Genomic DNA, 20754 nt, shown 5'->3' on the forward strand with positions numbered 1-20754 from the left:
GCCTCATTAAGGCCAGAGGGATAAATAGATCCTAGCTGATGCATCCAGAATATTTCCTGCCTACAGAGCTTTCTAAATCTATCTCCACCTCTCCTGGTGGTCTCTATATGTTCTATCCCTATAATTTTAAGATCCTCTGGGTTTCCTTTATGAAATTCTGAAAAGTGACGTGATACACTATGAGTGGCCAGCTGTTTTACTACATTTCTTCGGTGTTCTAGAAACCGGATTCGTAATTTGCGGGTGGTACGGCCAACATAATGTAGACCGCAACTGCAAAGTAAAATATAAATAATGAAAGAAGAATTACAATTAATAAATCCATTAATTTTATATTCTTTGTCTTTAATTTTTATTGTTTCTGTTTGTGTATGGGAAGTATGAGAGCAGGTGATACACTTATTTCCACCACATTTGAAAAAACCTTTTGGTTTCGGGGGGAGCCAGGAGAGTTCACAATTACTTGGGGTGGGTTCAGAAATGGGTTTTAGAAAACTAGGTGCCAGTAAGTTTTTCAAAGAGGTGTTCTTTTTGAAAACAAATATTGGTTCCTCTGGTAGGGAATTGAGAAGAAGAGGATCCTGTTTAAGGATGTTATAATTTTTCTTTATAATGGTTTTTATATCTGAACAATGATTATGGTACGTGGCTATATATGCTAAATCTCTTTTAGTAGAGCTGTTTGTTTTATCTTTAGATTTTAATAGTTCATTCCTATCTAATGAATTCACAGTTTCAAGGGCTTGGTCTAGGATGTATTTGGGGTATCCTCGGTCTTCGAAGGACCCCTTCATCCTGCCCGCCTGTTCCTGAAAAGAGGCTTTGTCCGAACAATTACGTTTAAGACGTAGAAATTGTCCCTTGGGAATATTTTTAACCCAAGGGCGATAGTGTGCACTTCGAAAATGCAAGTAAGCATTTGTACCAACTTCTTTTACATGATTAGTGGTAAATATTTTGTTTTCGCGGATTTCAAGGGCTATATCGAGAAACGTGGTCTTGTGAGGGTGAAAAGTATGGGTAAATTTTAAATTAAATTGATTATCGTTTAAGTGATTAACAAAGTGTTGTGCTGAAAGTGAGTCCCCATCCCAAATAATAAAAAGGTCATCAATATATCTGCCATAGAGGACCAGGTTCGCCTCCCAGTCGCCCCCCCAAATGTCGCGGTCCTCGACCGCACCCATATAGAGGTTGGCATAACTGGGGGCAAACCTGGTCCCCATGGCAGTACCCATAGTCTGTAAATAAAAGGTGTCCAAAAATAGAAAATAATTGTGTTGTAATATGAAAGCAATAGCATCAGTGACAAAGTGTTGGTGATCCAGACTCAGATCCCCATCCGAGAATAATCTGTCAGAAATAACCTTTAAACCTGTTTCATGAGGGATGTTAGAGTACAAACTCTGAACATCCAGGGTCAGAAAGTTATAAGATTCTTTCCATATTTGGTTCTGTATAATTTGCAGAAAATGTGTAGTATCTCGGATGTGGGATCTGAGGGTGGGTACTCGGGGTTGCAAATAAGAATCAACATAAAACGAAAGGTTGGAAGTGAGTGAATTAATGCCAGAAATAATGGGTCTCCCAGGAGGTGCCGTGAGGGATTTGTGTATCTTAGGTAAGTGATAAAAAATAGGGGTAACCGGGTGTTCAAAGAATAAAAATCTGAGCTCGTCTCTCGATATAACCCCATGTGCTTCCGCTCTGAGCAATAGATCGGACAACTCTGAGATAAAGGTATTGGTAGGGTCAGAGGGGAGTTTTCTGTAGCATACAGGATCGTTTAGTTGTCTATATGCCTCGCTAATATATTCTGTTCGATCCTGAAGCACTATCCCCCCCCCTTTGTCTGCCTCTCTTATGACCAGACTTGTATCCTTTGTTAGTTTTTTCAATGCTTTTAGTTCTTGTTTGTTCAAATTATTTTTCTTAAGTTTATTTCCTTGTTTGTGTTCTGTTTGTATTTTTGAACAAAGGTTCCTAAAATCATCTAGGGTTGTCTTATAAAAGCTTTCGATATTTTGGCCTTTTGATTTAATCGGAAAAAACTCAGATTTTATACGAAAGTTTTCCCTAGTGATATCAAAGATTTTATGTTGTGAGGGTGCAAAATTAGATTGGTTTTCAATTAACAGTTCGTTTAGTGTATTGATCGCTATCTGGTCACCTGTGTCTAAAACAATTGGCATGGCATTTTCTTGTTTTTTATATAGTGTCTGTCGTGCAAAGAACCTTTTTCGACATAATGTTCTTATGAATCTGTTTAATTCTACAAATAGTTCAAAAATATTTGGTTCTGCCGAAGGGGAGAATTTTAGACCACGGCTCAATAGTGATTTCTCTGCTTCAGTGAGCTTTTTGGTGGAAAGATTAAAAATACATTTCTGATTGTTATCCTTTCTTGCTTTAGCTAGTTTCTTATAAATCTCTCTTCTTCCTCCTCTTCTTCCTCTATACTGCGTCTTCTCCTTTTGGGTGTGCACTGTCCCTTCTCTTTGTTGGTGAATAGTGAGGTTCTGGGTAGGCGTGACTCTAAAAAAACCCTTTTTTCCTCATGGGTATTGCTACGACTTGTTGCTATTTCATATTTATCCTTCGGTCTAGCTCCCGAAGGGTCATCCTTATGAGGGGCATATTTTGAGGGATAGGGCATGCGTGATTCTATGTGTAGTGCTTGCTCCAATCGTTTTGGTCTATATTCCTCTCTGGATTTCCAATGAGGTCGGAAACCTCTAGTATCCTCCTGTTCTGAATATTTTCTGGGTCGATAATTAGATCTGCCTCTCTGATCTTGTGGGGTATTAGTTCTTTCTGTATAATTTGTCCCTCCTCCTATTCTATAACGGGGGATATTTCGGGTTTCATTATTTCTTCCCAGAGGTTCATTGTGTCTAATGGGCTGTTCTTGATTTTTTGTTTTTACTCTATAGGACCTAACTTTCCCTTCTCGGTAGTCCTCGAGGTCCCTTTTAAATTTTTTACATTTGGAATCTAGAAGAGTTTGTTCGAATCTATCCAATTTTTCCATCGTTATTTTATCTCTTTCTTTGAACTCTTTTGTTTGGTGATGTGGTTCTAGTTGTAATTTAATATTTTCTATTTCTTTTGCTAACTCTTCTGCCTTCTCTTTCCTATATCTTATAACAATTTCCATTAAAGAGATAGAGCAGCGATCTTCTTAATACCGATTGCAATCATGTATACATGAAAACCAGCAGGCAGAGCGTTTTTTATATATTTTACTTTTATTTTTCATTGTTGTAATTTTACAGTGTATGTACATGCCAACTTTTGCATATTTATTTTATATATGGACAGATTGTCCAAATTAATAAAATTATCTGTACAGATCATCCAATCTTTTAATTAATTGTATCATAACATATTTCACCTAGCGCTGCCACAGAACTCAGTTCTGAAACCTTGTTTCTTCTACGCCAGCAGGGGCCTCAGGAAGACGGAGCGGAACAGCGAGAACTACTCCACCTTCAAGCTCGAACTGCTCGCTCTCATCTGGGCGGTGACGGAGAAGTTTAAGAATTATCTGGTTGCCACTCCCTTCGAGATAGTCACCGACAATAACCCCCTGGCCCACCTGTCGACAGCTCGCCTGGGAGCACTGGAGCAGCGATGGATGGCCCGGCTAGCCAACTTCCGTTACACTGTGGTGTACAGAAGCGGAAAATCCAACGGCAACGCAGATGCCCTGTCCCGCCTGCCCACCGAAGACCTTGAAGAAGAGGGGTACGATCGGTCTGAAGACATCGAGACCCCGGTGTTCAGAACACAAAAAGGGGACAGAGTTGTTGTAACCTCCGAACCCGTAGTGGTCACTGGGGATGCTTCCCCCAAGCCGCGTCCAGATGATCAGTTGGGATTTGATTGGAAGCGGATACAAGAAGAAAGCTTGGTGCTCAAAGACCTGAGAGACCTCCTCCGCCAGCAGAAGCAGCTTACCAAAACACAGAGGGCCATGGCTGACCCCGAACTGGTCAAACTTCTGCGACATCGTGACCGCCTGAATCTCCAACAGGGACTTGTTGTGCGCACCAGCTTGGATCCTGGGACCCACCAGCCTATCCACCAAATTGTGGTGCCAAGAGAGCGAGCCACCTTTCTACTCACCGCCTATCATAACCAGTCTGGCCACTTCGGCACCCAGAAGACAGAAGCCACCTTGCGGAAGCGGTACTTTTGGATCGGGATGCGCACAGATATTGAGAAATGGTGTCGGGACTGTGCGAGTTGCAGCCTGAAGCGCCCTGCTGAATCTTCTCAGAGGGACCCGTTAAATCCAATCCGCAGCAGCCGGCCCTGTGAACTCGTGGTACTGGACCACGTCAAGTTGGAGCCTAGTCCCAGCGGGTTCCAGTATGCCCTCACCATTATGGACCATTACAGCCGTTTCCTCGTGGTGGTCCCAGCCCGTGACCTGACTGCTAAGACCACAGCCGACCTGTTTATGAAGCACTTTGCCCATCAGTATGGATACCCTGACCGGATCCTGACAGATCAGGGTCCGGCATTCGAATCCCAGCTTTTCCATGAATTGTGCCACCTGTATGGATGTCGGAAGCTGAGGACTACGGCCTACCATCCCCAGGGGAACGGCCTCTGTGAGAGGGCCAACCAGACCGTGATCGGAATGCTACGAAGCCTCTCTGCCGAGAATCGGGCCCAGTGGCCCCGTCTTCTTCCAGACCTGGCCTATTTGTACAACAACACAGAGCACTGTTCGACTGGGTTCACACCCTTCTTTCTGATGTTCGGTCGGCAAGGCAAGTTACCAAAAGATCTAGAACTGGGCACTGAACTTGGCGGGCCCAGCACCCCGTCCATCGAATGGGTGCAGGAACATCGACACAGCATCGAGACGGCTCGGCAAGTTGTTGAAAAACGCCTGGAAGTAGTTCATGCTCGTCAAGAACGGAATTACAATGCAGATGCCCGGCCCGTACCATTACAAGTGGGTGACAAGGTTTGGAAGAAGAAAAATCGTCGGACCAGCAAACTTGATGCGATGTGGGAAGATACGCCATACACTCTTATGACAATTCCATCCGGCGAGTCCTATACCTATCGAATTCAAGCGAAAGACGGCCGAATCGCCACTGTACCTCGCGACCAGCTGAAATTATGTACCTCCGCAGAACAGGAGCCCGCACTACAGGAAGCAGAGAGCTCTGTGGCAGAGGGATGGGATTCCTGGGGGGGTGTACCACTTAACGACCCTTTTAAGTTGATGATGTTCTTGGGAAATGCTGTTCCCAATCTCAGGGTCAGGAGCGCCGCTCCAGGGTCATTGGAAGATGAACCCATTATTGAAGAGCAAAATCCAGTCCCAAACGTTGCTCATGTTGAGGCTGTACCAAATGTAATCGGTGTCAGGAGGTCAGAGCGCCGCACCAGAGGTGTTCTGCCCTCGCGCTACCGAGAGTAATTTGATTCTGTTCATTGAGTGTACGTATTTCTTTGTGTTCTCTTATTTATCGTTAATTATTTACAATGGACATTGAAAGGACTTTTGTTTTGGACTCAACGTTCCTGTCTTGGTGCGTGCGGACACGCATTGTTCCAGCAGGGGGATGTGTGGCACCCTACTGCAATGGTGCCCCTTGTGTCTCCTCGGTCTCAGGGGACCCAGCAAATGGTGGCCCATGCTACCTGTAAAAACCCCTTTACTGCCTGGCCGGTGTGGAGGGGGTTAACAAGCCCCAGTGAAGTGCCCCAGCTCCGGTGCACGTGAAAGGAGCCTGTCTTTCTCCTGATTGGCTGGCTGAGCGGCGCGAAAAGGAGAGGTCAAGAGGTGCCCCCGTGGTTTGGGTAGAAAAAGGAAGCGCGCAGGAGGAAGACTGACCTGGTCTGCAGAGCGTTGCACAGCGGGCGTCTGACAGCGGAGAAGACGGAGAGAAGACGGAGCCTCTGGAGAACCTGATAGCAGAGCGGTGCGCAGCGGAAGTCTGCGAAGTGGACCAGCGCGCCGGGAGACAGAGGAGAGCGGTGACTGACAGTTGCAAGGCGACGCTGCCGGGAACCCTGAGAGACACGCCGGGTCAAGGAGAAGACCAGAGAGAGTGACAGCGGGCGGAGACCGGAGCGCCGGGTGACGTCGCTGAAGATCGCCGGAGTCCAGAGGAGAAGACGCTGCCTGCGGCCGGAGGAAAAGATGCTGCTGGTGCCGCGCGAGGAGAGAAGCTGCAGTGACCCCCGCCGACCTGAGGGAGAAGACAGAAGACCCAGGACCCAGAGAGTCGGGAGCCGTATCGGTACTGGCAGGAGCCGGCAACGGAAGCTGATTGCGCAGGTACCCCTTGCCACCCACCTAGCCTGCACCCTGGGACCCCAAGCCCTCACTGAGACCCTGCCCTGGGGACACTAACTGAGATCCCCACAATATATGTTGCTGCCCTAGGAGGGAGAGCCTACCCGGAATCCCTGGGGTAGCAAGCCCTCCCACTTCATTTGTACTGTACTGTCCAGCGGCCCCTGTGGTGCCACTGTGGGTCCCCCTGCCATACCCACCGACTGGGACAGTTTTTCCCTACCACTGTGTATTACCTGTTTATCTCCCCTATCCTATTGCAAGAAGCCTCTACCCTGATATGCCCAGCCCTGGCGACAAGTTGCCGCAGTTCTAGCAGGGAGTCACCCAGGGAACGGGGGCTCGCCTGTACCCCTAGGGGGACTGTTATCCTGCCATACCCTCTTCAGTATAGTGTGCACACTAAAATAGGCCTACCCTTTTACCCCTGAGGATCTACCAGCGTGGGACCTTTATTTGGATTCAGGGACACTGACTTACACCCGAGACTGTAATGTAAATGTCTATTTAAGGTATATGGTGCCCTCTGGTGGACGTTCTTTATGGAAACAGTTTAGCATCCTTTTGTAATATCTATCGTTATTATAGTTCTTTTATTGCTAGTTTATTTGTCGCATTATCCTAACTGTCATTATCATTGTTGTGATTTTATGTGTCATCCCTTAGCCTTACGGTACCGTAGGTAGAATTGCTCATGACCAAAGCAGTCTGACCTTTGATACGGACTGAGGTGGTCATTGGTTCCTAGAGTGTTTTACAGGGATATTTATTCATTCATTTGTGTAGTCTGTACTATAAGTGTGATGTTATTATATTTCATTGAGAAAACCGCAGCAACCGTGCCGTATTTTTCCATTTAATAAATATCAGTTGCTGCCAGCTGTGGTTGTTTTGTGCTTTTTTGTGGGTTCTCTCCCGGGTGTTCCATTCCCTGCCACAGGTGCGTCTTCATCAGCAGAAAGGGCCGTGAAGACTCCCGAGTGCACAGCCGTCGTCTGATCCAGGTACGCTGTTATCCAATAGTTCCAGGGGCACCTGTCACACATCAGTGTTTATATATATATATATATATATACACACTATATATATATATATTTATATATATACATAGAGACACACACACACACTGTGTGTGTGTGTGTGTGTGTATATGTATATATATATATATATATATATATACATATAGATAGATGGCGACCTGGCACTCCTGTTACTGTTGGCAATGGCCTGTGTGCCCCTGCAGGAATATACAAATACTGGTAGTGATCCTGGCTCCGTTCGGAGAAATCACTGGCATGGCACTCCAGGTCTTGTGAAAATAAAACGATTTAATGTGCAACAGTTTCGGGGACCAAAACTCCCCTTCTTCAGGCAGACAGCATAACAAAGAAACAAGCATAGGGTCCTACCTTATATTAGTGTACATTGTAAGGCACCTCCTATCACCGTACACCGTCGGTTGACGCGTTCAGAGCGGGTGTGGACGCTCGCCGGATGCAGAGCGGATCCAACTTCCGGGTTCTGACGTCACCACGCAGCGGCCTCAGCGTCAGAGCCCGTTGCCTGTCCCGAAGTCCTGAAGACGGGGAATCCACCCCGAAACATGTTGGCAGATTAAATTTTCACCTGTTTCACCACGCATACCAGTCTCAGAGTGCCGCTTCTTATTGGGAGTCGTGTGATACAAGCAGTTTCTGCTTCAGTTGAAGGCAACTGGGCAAGTTAACCCCTGGGGAGTCGGAGTGCCGGGCCAACACGGAGAGTATATATATATATATATGGAAAAACAAGGGGGGGGTATCAGAGTGCGCTAGAATACAACAATGGTAGATTTAAACAATCAATGTTTAATATAAAATATACAAAATATAAAAAATGGTACAAATATAAAAAGAGCCCTTATAATTAGGGATATCTCAGAAATACAATTTGATGAACAGATATGATTGTTGTTCAATTCAAGTAGTCTTGATCACAATTAGCCCAACGCGTTTCGACAAAACATGACTTCATCAGGGGCGGATATAGTAATCAGCAATAACTGTAAAATTGTAATGCATAATATCAGTGATACATTTATGAACAATTTCATAGAAGATGAGAGACGAAGAACAAATGGAGGAGATGAAGGTGGAGAAGAAAGGACAAAAATGGACAACCCAAGAGTTTCTGGGTATGGATACCCATAAACACCACGTGGTGAAATAAGCGGTACATACCCATATATATCATAAAAACAATAATTTGTCGCTCAGCAATCTCAAGTCACTTTTGATGTGACATCAGCAATCTACATAATTTTACAAAGAATTGTGTCACAAACATACCAAAAAATTATTTTTGGCGGAACAAACTTCAGAATTGAAGATGTTAAACATACCGTGAAGAGACAGGTGAAATCAATGCAAATTCTATACATAATATTTTACATAATTACATACATAATTTGCATTGATTTCACCTGTCTCTTCACGGTATGTTTAACATCTTCAATTCTGAAGTTTGGTCCGCCAAAAATAATTTTTTGGTATGTTTGTGACACAATTCTTTGTAAAATTATGTAGATTGCTGATGTCACATCAAAAGTGACTCGAGATTGCTGAGCGACAAATTATTGTTTTTATGATATATATGGGTATGTACCGCTTATTTCACCACGTGGTGTTTATGGGTATCCATACCCAGAAACTCTTGGGTTGTCCATTTTTGTCCTTTCTTCTCCACCTTCATCTCCTCCATTTGTTCTTCGTCTCTCATCTTCTATGAAATTGTTCATAAATGTATCACTGATATTATGCATTACAATTTTACAGTTATTGCTGATTACTATATCCGCCCCTGATGAAGTCATGTTTTGACGAAACGCGTTGGGCTAATTGTGATCAAGACTACTTGAATTGAACAACAATCATATCTGTTCATCAAATTGTATTTCTGAGATATCCCTAATTATAAGGGCTCTTTTTATATTTGTACCATTTTTTATATTTTGTATATTTTATATTAAACATTGATTGTTTAAATCTACCATTGTTGTATTCTAGCGCACTCTGATACCCCCCTTGTTTTTCCATTTCTATCATTTGGATCTTGTCTAACAGGAGATCCTTCAGAGGTGCTGCTTCCATTTCTAATAGCGCAGGAAGGGGTCCCCCCGTATCTATATATATATATATATATATACACACACACACACACACCCATATATATATATATATCATGTTTGCGTGAGCCGGTACTCAACAGCAATTGGAAATTACTTCCGGTGCCTTCCCGAGATATAGTGCAGGTTTGTACCACAGTACTGCAGCGGCATTCACAGGACTTAATTCTTTAAAAGAAAATGCAGACCATACTTTTAAAGAATTAAATCCTGTGAGTGCCGCCGCAGTACTGTGGTAAAAATCTGCACTATATATATATATTGTATATACAAGATATTATGTGTGCGGCCCTCGAATATTTTCTGTTTTTGATAATCGGCCCCCCAGCCAAAATAGTTGCCCACCCCTGGCCTAATGTATAGGGGCCTTAACTCTCTCTGCATATCTTACATCTGCTCCACCTGCAATGTAGGCCACGGGCAAAGTAATGCATTTGGGGCCCCTCCACATATACTCACGTGAAAAAATCATCACACCCCTCCTATCGTCCTGCCTATGCCATCTCTCCATCTGCTTCGATACAGTAAATGGCTGTCAGCAGGGGCGGATCCAGGATAAAATGACAGGGGGGGCACCATGATAAAAAAGGGTTTGGGTGGGGGAGGGGCGGTGTTAGTGGTGCCAGTGTACATGCTAAGAGAGCGGCAGGAGAGGGTGGGAATGGAATTAAAAATAGGCCCTGGCATTTAAAGTACGCAGTCCCACCATGTGACAAAAGTAAAGGATGTAGTTGTGCGCGCACCAAAGGCGCGCTCCAGAAGGGTGTGTGGCCACTCAACAGGGGGCGTGTCAACACCATATACAACTTCTACACATTATGCAACAAAATACTAGACCCCATTATACTTGCCCCTTACACATGATGCCAAATGGAATGAGCCAAAATTGACATAATGCCACATGGATTGAGCCAAAATTCAAATAATGAAACATGGATTGTGTCAAAATTCACATAATGCCACATGGATTGAGCCAAAATTTACATAATAACATACACGGATTGAGCCAAAATTCACATAATGCCAAATGGATTGTGTCAAAATTCACATAATGCCACATGGATTGAGCCAAATGCATAAAATGCCATACTGATTGAGCCAAAATTCTTATAATGCCACACGGATTGAGCCAAAATTCACATAATGCCACACGGATTGAGAAAAAATTCACACAATGCCACACGGATTGAGCCAAAATTCCCATAATGCCACATGGATTGAGCCAAAATTCACATAATGCCACACGGATTGAGACAAAATTCACATAATGCCACATGGATTGAGCCAGAATTCACATAATGCCACACAGATTAAGCCAAAATTCACAATACACTTCATAAACAGGGACATTGTCCACCAAAGGCGCATTAAACATTTACACCAGGCATGTCCAACGTTGGCCCTCCAGATGTTTTGAAACTACACATCCCAGCATGCTTTGCTACAGTTTTGCTATTAGGGAATGCTAAAACTATTGCAAAGCATGCTGGGATGTGTAGTTTCAAAACATCTGGAGGGCCAACGTTGGAGATGCCTGATTTACACCATAATGTCCATTACACGTTAAGTTACACGCCATTATATCCATTATGTTTTATGCCAAACACCATAATGCCTATTAAAAATTCTGCTACATAAGTGCTGCTTCTCTACATGCTCATTGCCAAGGGTTCCATGCTCATTGCCAGAGGTTCCATGCTCGTTGCCATGTGGGATTACATGCTCATTGCCAAGGGGGAATACATGCTCGTGGTAAATGGGGGACAGCCGCCGCCAGGCAGAAGTGATAGCCACTGACAGTGTCAGAGCCTGGCTGTATTCAGAGCACTGCAGGTCCCGGCTATTTGAAACAATACCCCTTTCACACCAGAAAATGCATTCCCAGGTTGGCCCCTTTTACACCAGCCTAGTCCCTGCATTTTCTGTTGTGAGGGGGAGAGAAAACCACCCCTCCCCCCTTTAACCAGTTATCTCATTTAACCGGCTATATCTTCGGAACCAACTGACCCATTTACATGAGACAAGTATTATATTGAAGAACTTTTGAGTGGGCTTTGAATGATTTTGGTCCAGTGAAACTGGAACGTTTGGTTCCAGAGTAATCTGCCCTCAAAAACATGAACAGCCATGAAATTACATTTCAAAAATAAAGAAATCGGTTTACACGCAATATCTCTGGAACCGATTAACCGATTTGGACCATCCTGATATCATATTGAAGGCCCAGCGATTTGGAATTGAATGAAATCAACCACAAGCTTCTGTGATGCCAGGGCGGGAACTGGCAGCCGTCGGAACCGGGTGGGGGTCGGAATTGACGGGTCCCATAATTATCCTATGGGGAAAAAACGTTACAGGTTTGCCAGGCGATATCTTCGGTTCCCGGGGGGCTAGAGACACGGGGCTGGGCTCGTTGGAAAGCCCTGGTCCTCAGCTACAAAATAAATGACAGGGGGCACGTGCCGGGTGCCCCCCCCCCTGAATCTGCCACTGGCTGTCAGCACACTGATTGCTGGATAGCTTTAGCCATCTACAAATCAGTATGATGAAAGCCATTCACTGTTTGGCTGCTGAAGGTTGGGAGGCAGGTAGAGAATGCTGGACTCTGATTGGTGGATAGCCCTAGCCATCTATTAATGAGTATGCTGACATCCATTCACTGTTTGGCTGCTGCAGGTTGGGAGGCAGGTAGAGAATGCTGTACTCTGATTAGTGGATATCCCCAGTCTTCAACCAATCAGCATGTGGACAGCAATTCATTGTCTGGCTGCAGGCAGGGAAACAGGAAGAGAATGCTGCCTGATCGCTCTGTTTGCATGGGATTTACAATCAGAGCAACCAAGCAGCATTCTTACTGCCTCCCAAGAAGCTCAGGGGGAAGATGCCGACAACCCAATCTGCCCAAGCTTGAAGACCCATATAATTTGGAAGCTCTTGATCCGATACTTTAAGATGGTCCTGACTAAAGGGTTTGTTTTTAAATCTGCATTTGCCCTACAGTGTGCAATGGCAAAACATGGATAGCATTTCCAGAAAGCAAACTTACATACTTTTGTGGGTTGGGCCTTGTGCTGACATTGTTCAGTGATTTGTGGGTCCGAGGTGAGGCTAATATAATGTGATTTGCACCATTTATCCTCCCCCAATCCAACATTAAATCGTGAGTATGCCATAATGTTCCATTTTTTTAAATGGCCTGTTCCACTGCAAAACTTGAGCAGATAGCCACCGCCCACACAGGACTTGGGACTAGGGGTTCAAATTTGTAGCTGGGTAAAAAACTGGTTGCATTATAGAGAGCAGAGGGTGGTGGTACATGGTGCATTTTCAAGTTGGATACCAGTACTAAGCGGAGTAGCACAGGGTTCAGTGTTATGGCCTCTTCAATTTAACATATTCATTAATGATACAGAGGGTGGGATACTAAGCAGGGTCTCCAGCTTTGCGGATGACAAAAAACTGTGCAGGGTGGTTAGAACAGTTGTCTCTATTCTGCAGAGGGACTTTGATAAATTTGATGAATGGACTTATGAATAGAACATTAGGTTCAATGTAGATAAATGTAAGGTTATGCATTTCAGAAGACATAACCATTACACAACTTATAAGATACACGAGTACAATTAGGTACATCACAATTGAAAAGGACCTAGTACAAATTGACAACAAAGTAGGGTGCAGTTATCGGTATTATGGTGCAGCCACTAAGGCCAACAGGATACTAGCCTGTGCAGACAATGTCATTTGATTTGACCTCACCTAGAATGCAATTCTGGGTCCCACGTTATAAAAATGACATTATGGAACTGGAGCCAGAGAAGGGCAACCAAGCTAATTAAAGGAATGGAGTCTTAAAGCTACAAAAACAGACTAGCCCAATTAGAAATGTTTACACTTGAAAAGAGACATTTAAGGGAAGACATGATTAAAATGTACAAATTTATTATGGGACAACCTATGTGAGGTCAGAAATTAGCACACATGGTCATGCGTTTAGACTAGAGAAGAGAATATTCTGTACCCTTAGAAGTAAGGGTTTTTATACGATCAGGGCAATAAAGGTATGGGACTGTCTTCCAGAAAAGGTGGTGATGTTAGACACATTGAACACATTTAAAATAAAGTTGCACAAACATTTTCTGAAAAAATAAATAAATAAATAAATAAATAAATAAACATCCAAGGGTATCATTACTTAGCCCATAGTTGGAACAAAGGGTAAAACTGAAATGGAGATATCACATCTAGTCTATACCACCTAACAGATCTTGAAGAAGGTTAAACTTGATGGACGTAAGTTTTTTTTTCAACCTCAACTACTATGTAACTATGTTATGACAGAAAGATAACCAGCCCTATGTAAATCGGCAAATAAATTGCAAAATTATCGTCGATATCCACTTGTATATCGATACGCAATTCCCGAACCATGGAATGATTTTTCCAGTCTGTGCAAATGTAAGCAAGTCTGACCCTACCGGTCATCTGTGATATAGACATGCTGATCGAGGCCTGCGCTGACATTAGAGTCTCTCCATGAAAATACCTGGGCATGCCGCCATTTTTCCAGATACTGATGTCTACTAATGCAAAATTACAGATGTCTAATGCTCGCTTCCTTATAGACAACCTCCGGCTACATTGTGTTTTAGATTGATAAGCAATTTATTTAGCTTTTTGGGGCCACACATGCACGCTTAGATCCATAAGCATGCACCGTCATGCAATAATTGTCAATGCATTTTTGGGATACAAATATTTTGTAAACTGTATTGATTTTTGCATTTGCATATTGAAAAGTGGTTTCTTGGATGAGGTAAATGTGCAAAATGATCAGAATCTTTTTCCGTTATATAAGGCTAAACTTTATGAACAGGCCTTAATTATAACTGTGGTTAAAATCTGACACTAATACTAAAGTAGAGACCTCTTTCAATTCTCCATTAGCAGTATGCATGTACTGTAACAGAATTACAGGTTTTACTTTCTTTTGTGATTCTTAAGGGCTTGCACTAATGGTTTTTGTCACTCACCTCAGCTGCTAATCTCATCAGTCGGTGTTGTGGGAATATTCTAGCAATAGTCCACCTGTAATTTAAATGCATTAAATCATATTAGTAATCCACTGGTCGCAGCTGTGGTTTAGAGATTGAGTCGCTTTTTCAGCAAAAAAAACTAGAAGTTTACATTAATGGATGTGCTGGCTATAAGGTGCGACCAGGGCCGGTGCAAGGTTTCTTGGCGCCCTAGGCAAAATGTCTGTCAACTCCCCCCCCCCCCCCCCCCGCCCCTCACCTACACCACTAATTAACAGTCAGTTAGGAGAAAGTGTATAGGCTGTGTCATATATATTTCCCATAAGCATATAAAATATATATTTAGCAAAAATAAATACCCAGCACATCTAGCTCAACCCTTCACCTGCACTACAGAATAATACAAGTCATCAGGGTGGTAGTAAGATGGCATAGAGAGGCACAGGGTGGTAGGGAGGAGATAAAGAAAAGCAGGGTGGTAGGGAGGGGATAGAAAGGAGCAGGGTGGTAGGGAGGATATAGAAAGGCGCAGGCCGGTACAGAGAGGATAGAGTAGGGTGGGGTGATAGTGAGGAAATAGACACTGGGTGGCAGGGAGGGAATAGAGAGATGTGGGAAATAGACGCAGTGAGTTAGGGAGGGGAGATGATCACATGTACCCCAGTACATTTTAAGGAATGAAGTGACAGTGAACAAAGCACACACACACAGTACACTGTCCCCATATACATACTACATATAATGCCTCACTCATACACTGCATACATTCAAACAAATGTGCATTCCCCTCCTCCCCAGCCAGGGCACACTTTAATAACGACAACTTGCCCATAGAGTGACTCCAGGCAGCCACTAATCCAGGTGCTATATATCACAAAATAACATCTTACCGCAGGCCGGGACAGTGAAGGGAGGTGTTACTGCACACCGCTGCTGACACCTTCTCCTGGTGAGTCCCGCTGCTGACACTTTCTACCCGCGGCTCCTGCTGCTTGCTGGCTCTTTCTCCCCGGGGGTCCCACTGCTGGCTGGCTCTTTCTCCCCGGGGGTCCCGCTGCTGGCTGGCTTTTTTTTCTCCCCAGGGGTCCCGCTGCTGGCTGGCTCCTTCTCCCCAAGGGGCCCGCTGCTGGCTGCTTTTTCCCGGGACCTGCGCTACTCCGGGCTGTCATTCGGAGGCAGGGGCAGGAAAGAGGCGGGTCTCGGCCTGTGATTGGCGGCCGGAGCAACCCTGGATCTATGTGAGGAGAGAGACGCCGGCTCTGGGGAGGACCTGACCGGACACTCATGGCCTGATCTCCCGGTCCGCAACGTGGGGGCGCTGGCTGCTGCACTGACTGCTCCTGCCGGGGTACCTGGCACACAACCGAAGGATCACCCCCGCCCTCCAGTGGCTGGCGCCCTAGGCAGCTGCCTAAAGCTGCCTAGTGGTAGCGCCGGCCCTGGGTGCGACATGTCAGCATGACCTATTATATCAATGAGACTTTTTTCTTTTCCCTTTATTTCAAATAATTAATTATGCTCCGATGAATCCATTTAATAGATAATTGAGGAATAATGCACTACATGAAGAGTTCGCTGTCGACAGTGTCTAGGTCGACAATCAAAAGGTTTACAGTGAACAGTCTACTGCGCGGCCAGAGAGAGAGAGGGACCATATAGTGCAGTGGAAGATTGCTAAGCACATATGAACATACATGCTATCATATATTACATACATGCTATCATATATTACATATGTAATAAACCGGAAAGTATATTAATTCATTCACTTTTCCTTTTCTCTATTATTAGTATTTTATATTAAGTTAAAACATTAAAAGGTATATGCAATAAACATTGCATTAATACTAGAGATGTGCAGACTCGGATTCCAGAGATCCGAGCCCCCACGTACGTCATCATTCCGACCCCGGTTCTGAGCAGCGCTCAGAGATTCTGTCCGCGTGGTCAGAACGTCATCTCCCGGCGCCGGATTTCGCGAGGCTTTAAATAGCGGCTCCAGTCTAGTAGTGGGTTGGGAGAGGGTGTGTTGGTGCTGCTGCTGGGGCTTAAACTTGAGCTTGAACGCAATATTTTTTATTCGCTGGGCTGTCTCTCAGTGCTGCTGTGTAGTCTAACTGTGTACTTGTAGTACTACTGTCTCCTCTGTGCGGTCTACCTCTGGTGTGCTGTGCTGTAATTATTTTATTCGCTGGGGCTTTCTCCCTCAGTGCTGCTGTGTACGATGTTCTCCGCTCTGCTTAGGGTGGGATCTCCCTAGCAAGGAGGACAGTCTAACTGTGTACCTGTAGTACTACTGTCTCCTCTGAGCTGGGGCCTACCTCTGGTGCTGTGCTGTAATATATTATATTAATAATTAATTTTATATATATATATATATATATATATATATGTAGAAAGAAATTGGAGAAAAAGTGCAGATATGAGCAAAGTGTAAAACAAATTTTACTAAAAGTGCAGGCTCACATACATCATAGATAACAGCAAACAGCTTGCCACAGTGATATCCAACACGGTGCACCAACGACTTGAATAGCCGGGACCAGCCTTTTCGCCGCCGCCAGGGCCTCCGTGGTCAGGAACTCCAAAAGCACAGCGTTGTCAGTTTAGGCCACACCCAACCGGTTTCGTCATCTGGGGACTATATATATATAGTCCACTGGTGCTGCCTGCACTGAATCTGCCGGTATTATTATTTAGTTACTCAGTCCACTGTTGCCACTGGCAGTGCTACTGCCTAAGTGTACCTACCTAGTGTACCTACCTAGTACATACTAGGCTGCTATATATATAATTTAATTAAAAAATAATACCTGTGCTTCGTGTGACTGTAAAAAATAATTCCATGCTGCTGGTGCACTGACGTGTGCCACTGAGTGCCACTGCCAAGCAGTACCTAATATAATAAAATTAATTATTATAAATTATGCTGGTGCACTGCATAAAGCTACCGGTGGTGTGTAACTACCTTTTGTGGTGACCACTGGCAGTGCTACTGCCTACCTAGCTATTAGTTTAGTTTCTCTACCTACTAGGCTGCTATATTATTAATACTTAATTAAATTAATTATATATAGTCCACTGGTGCTGCTTGCACTGAATACTGTGAACAGAGGTTGCCAGTATTATTTACTCAGTCCACTGTTGCCACTGGCAGTGTTACTGCCTAAGTCAGGGGTGGGGAACCTCAGGCCCTGGGGCCGTATGTGAAAAAGTAAGAGAGTGGTACAGCGCTGTGTTCAATATTAAATTCAAATACAATTTATTAAAATAATTTCACAACAATAGTTAAATCAATGTGGCCAACATTGGGACAAACAAGACTTACAAACAAAGAATAGGACTCTCCCCTCTAATACAGGATCCTTTAAGCTCAGTCATTGATTAGTAGCATGCATTTTTTCAAGCGAGGGTTAATGATTATTCAAAGTTAGTAATTTTTAGCCTCTTGGTTAGTAGCCGGTATTTTATAAAAGTGCACAATCACTTAGATGAATACTTAAGTTTTTTATCCAGATAGGTGAAAAAACGGAGTCCAGTCTGCAGTCTGCAATCTCCAACCAACCTTCTCCGACAGCTGAATATTTTGTGCAGTTCTAGCTGGGATGGTATGGTGGCTTTGTGGGGCAGCAGCTTCTCTCCCCAATCCTTATCCTCTACGCGTTTCTCCGCCTTGGACTGTCAGCGGCTTCCTCAGGAGGTGTGTAACCTGTAGTCACAGCTGCGTTCTTTTATAGCCGTCATTTCCGCTCTTTTTTATTTGCGCATGCGTATATCTAGCGTGTCGCGCCTCGATTTCAGGTCTCTTTGCCGCGATGTCATATCCGGCTTGGTATTATTGGACCTTTGTTATAGTCTCTGGCGCGTCACTTTATACAGCGCGTCTCCATATACGTGCGTCACCGCGGGCCAAGCCTCATTATCATGCTGGTTTATTTCAGCCTCGGTGTTCCGTTCTGTTGATATGTAACCATAGTTACGGAAGTTTGTACGGAGAGATTAGAAACACTTCGTGATTAGTTTTTATTATTAGTTCAAAGGTTTTTTTTAAAATAAATCTGGGGCGGTCTCGTATGGTGCTTCTTTGTACACTTTTGTGTTTTGCTGCGGCTAAGTAAATTCTTTATACGGCTACAGGTAACATGTAAACTTTTTGGTGATTTCTAGATTTATTTAGACATACGACATTAAACAAATATACAAATATAAAAAACAAAAACATAAAAAGATATATAAATATATATATATAAAAAAACCATACATAGAGCGAGACATGGCTTTTTATATGTGTTGGACCATTCAAACAATCGATGCAGTATTACAAACACTGCAGAATATAAATATGGATCAAATAACTAAAAAAATATAATAACTAAAAAATAGGACATAGCAGAGGAGAACATACACATCAATACATACATGTGTATACATACTGAACACCCACATGTAGGAGAGTGTACGTGTGGGGATCACGTATAAACACATATATATACATCGGTAAGTTACCAGGACACTGATTAGATAAACACACAGATATAACATATATTCCTCTTTTTCTCCTTGGTTTGGAAGAATATTATAACCATATAATAACATGAGAATTATGTTTAGGTCTTGATTTCTATATATGTATTTTCAATTTGTCTACAATTCATAAGTGTCTATAACGTCGCAAGAACCATCACATACACATAATCTTATAGGATCTTATTTAAATTTATCATTATAAACATCAGGTCCACTATCGGACCATAAGAATATTACAACTGAAGGTAACATGAAATCATTTTCATAAAAATGAGTAATCCTAGACATAATTGGATCAATTATTGAATCAATTTTTACTCGAGATAATTCACTTATATTGTGGTATTATGATATACATTTAACCAAAGGGATTTTATCTCACAATTCACCACCCTCCAACTCTGTAGGGAAATAAAATTAATAAATTTAGATATTATAATAAACACTTTCCCAAAGATTTAGTGTTGAAGATCCCTCCCACCCACCCTATAGTATATTTATAGACTCCCCCCCCTCCCCCCCCTTCCCCTCTCCCTCCCTCCCCACTTTACAATGAAAAGACAGCAGGTTTATTCATTTATACATTATTGAGTTCTATCATATCATTCAGTCCATTTGGTACCATTGAACCGAGGCGAAAGATCCAGTAAGCTTCCCTACTGCAAAGTTTTTTATATCTATCGCCTCCTCTACTGGTACAATTTATTTGCTCAATGGCTTTTATTTCCGAGTTTTTTAGAGAATTGCCCTGACACCTCCTTATATGATTGGAGAGTGGGTGTGTTTTTACCCCTCCCAAGATATTGCGTCGATGCTCCAAGTATCTTATATGTAGACATCTAATTGTCCGGCCTACATATTGTAGGCCGCATCCACATTCTATTATGTAAATCACATAAGGGGTTTTACAATTTAGAAAACTTTTTATCATAAATTTTTCTCCAGTTACTGGTGAGCTGAATTCTACTATTTTTTTCTTTTGTTTAAGTTCAGAACATGTGAGGCACTTTTCATTTCCACACTTGTGGAATCCACATGGTTTTTCTGGAAGCCAGTTTAGTGTATTTGATTCTTTACTTCTATCCTTATTTTCAAAATGACTTTTTACAAGTTTGTTTTTCAAATTTTCTCCTTTTCTAAAAATCATTTTGCCGCTTGGTTCTATTATATCTTTCAAGAATTCATCTTGCAGTAATAAGGTGGTATTTTTCCTTATTATATTTTTGATTTGGTGAGAGCACTCATTAAATTGAGTAACAAATAATGTAGATCTGTCTTTCATATTAGTGGTTATCTTTGGAATTCTTGGTTCTAATTTTAATAAATTTTCCCTTTCAATTTTATCTGTTTCACATATTGCTTTTTGGATAATTTTGTCGGGGTAGTTTTGTTCTTTGAAGGAGGAAATTAGATTTTTTGATTGGCGATTATAAGCTTCATTAGTCGAGCAATTTCTTTTCATCCTGATTAGTTGTCCCTTCGGGATGTTATTCTTCCAAACTTTGTCATGAGCGCTGGTGTAATTAAGGTAGCGATTTTGGTCTACTGGTTTATTGTAGGTCTCTGTTTCTATTCTCCCATTTTTTATTGAAACTGCTATGTCCAAATAATTGATTTCAGTGAGGCTGTGTGTGCTTGTGAATTGGAGACCAAATTTGTTTATGTTTAGACTTTCAGTGAAATTATGTAAACTAGTGATATCC

At 42.9% G+C, this 20754-nt stretch overlaps 1 protein-coding gene and 1 long non-coding RNA gene across 2 annotated transcripts in view; both read right to left on the reverse strand.

The window, feature by feature from the left end:
• TENM3 (teneurin transmembrane protein 3) overlaps positions 1–20754 on the reverse strand; it is a 2716013-nt gene that overhangs the window by 1174788 nt on the left and 1520471 nt on the right. The window lies entirely within an intron of this gene.
• Positions 1–20754, reverse strand: part of LOC146026286 (uncharacterized) — a 39219-nt gene that overhangs the window by 14565 nt on the left and 3900 nt on the right. Inside the window, exon 2 of the long non-coding RNA XR_014454422.1 lies at positions 14522–14576. This is a non-coding gene — a long non-coding RNA (uncharacterized LOC146026286). The remainder of the gene's footprint in view (positions 1–14521; positions 14577–20754) is intronic.

This window comes from Crinia signifera, chromosome 1 (assembly GCF_055691185.1).
Source record: "Crinia signifera chromosome 1, ASM5569118v1, whole genome shotgun sequence".
NCBI classification, from domain to species: domain Eukaryota; kingdom Metazoa; phylum Chordata; class Amphibia; order Anura; family Myobatrachidae; genus Crinia; species Crinia signifera.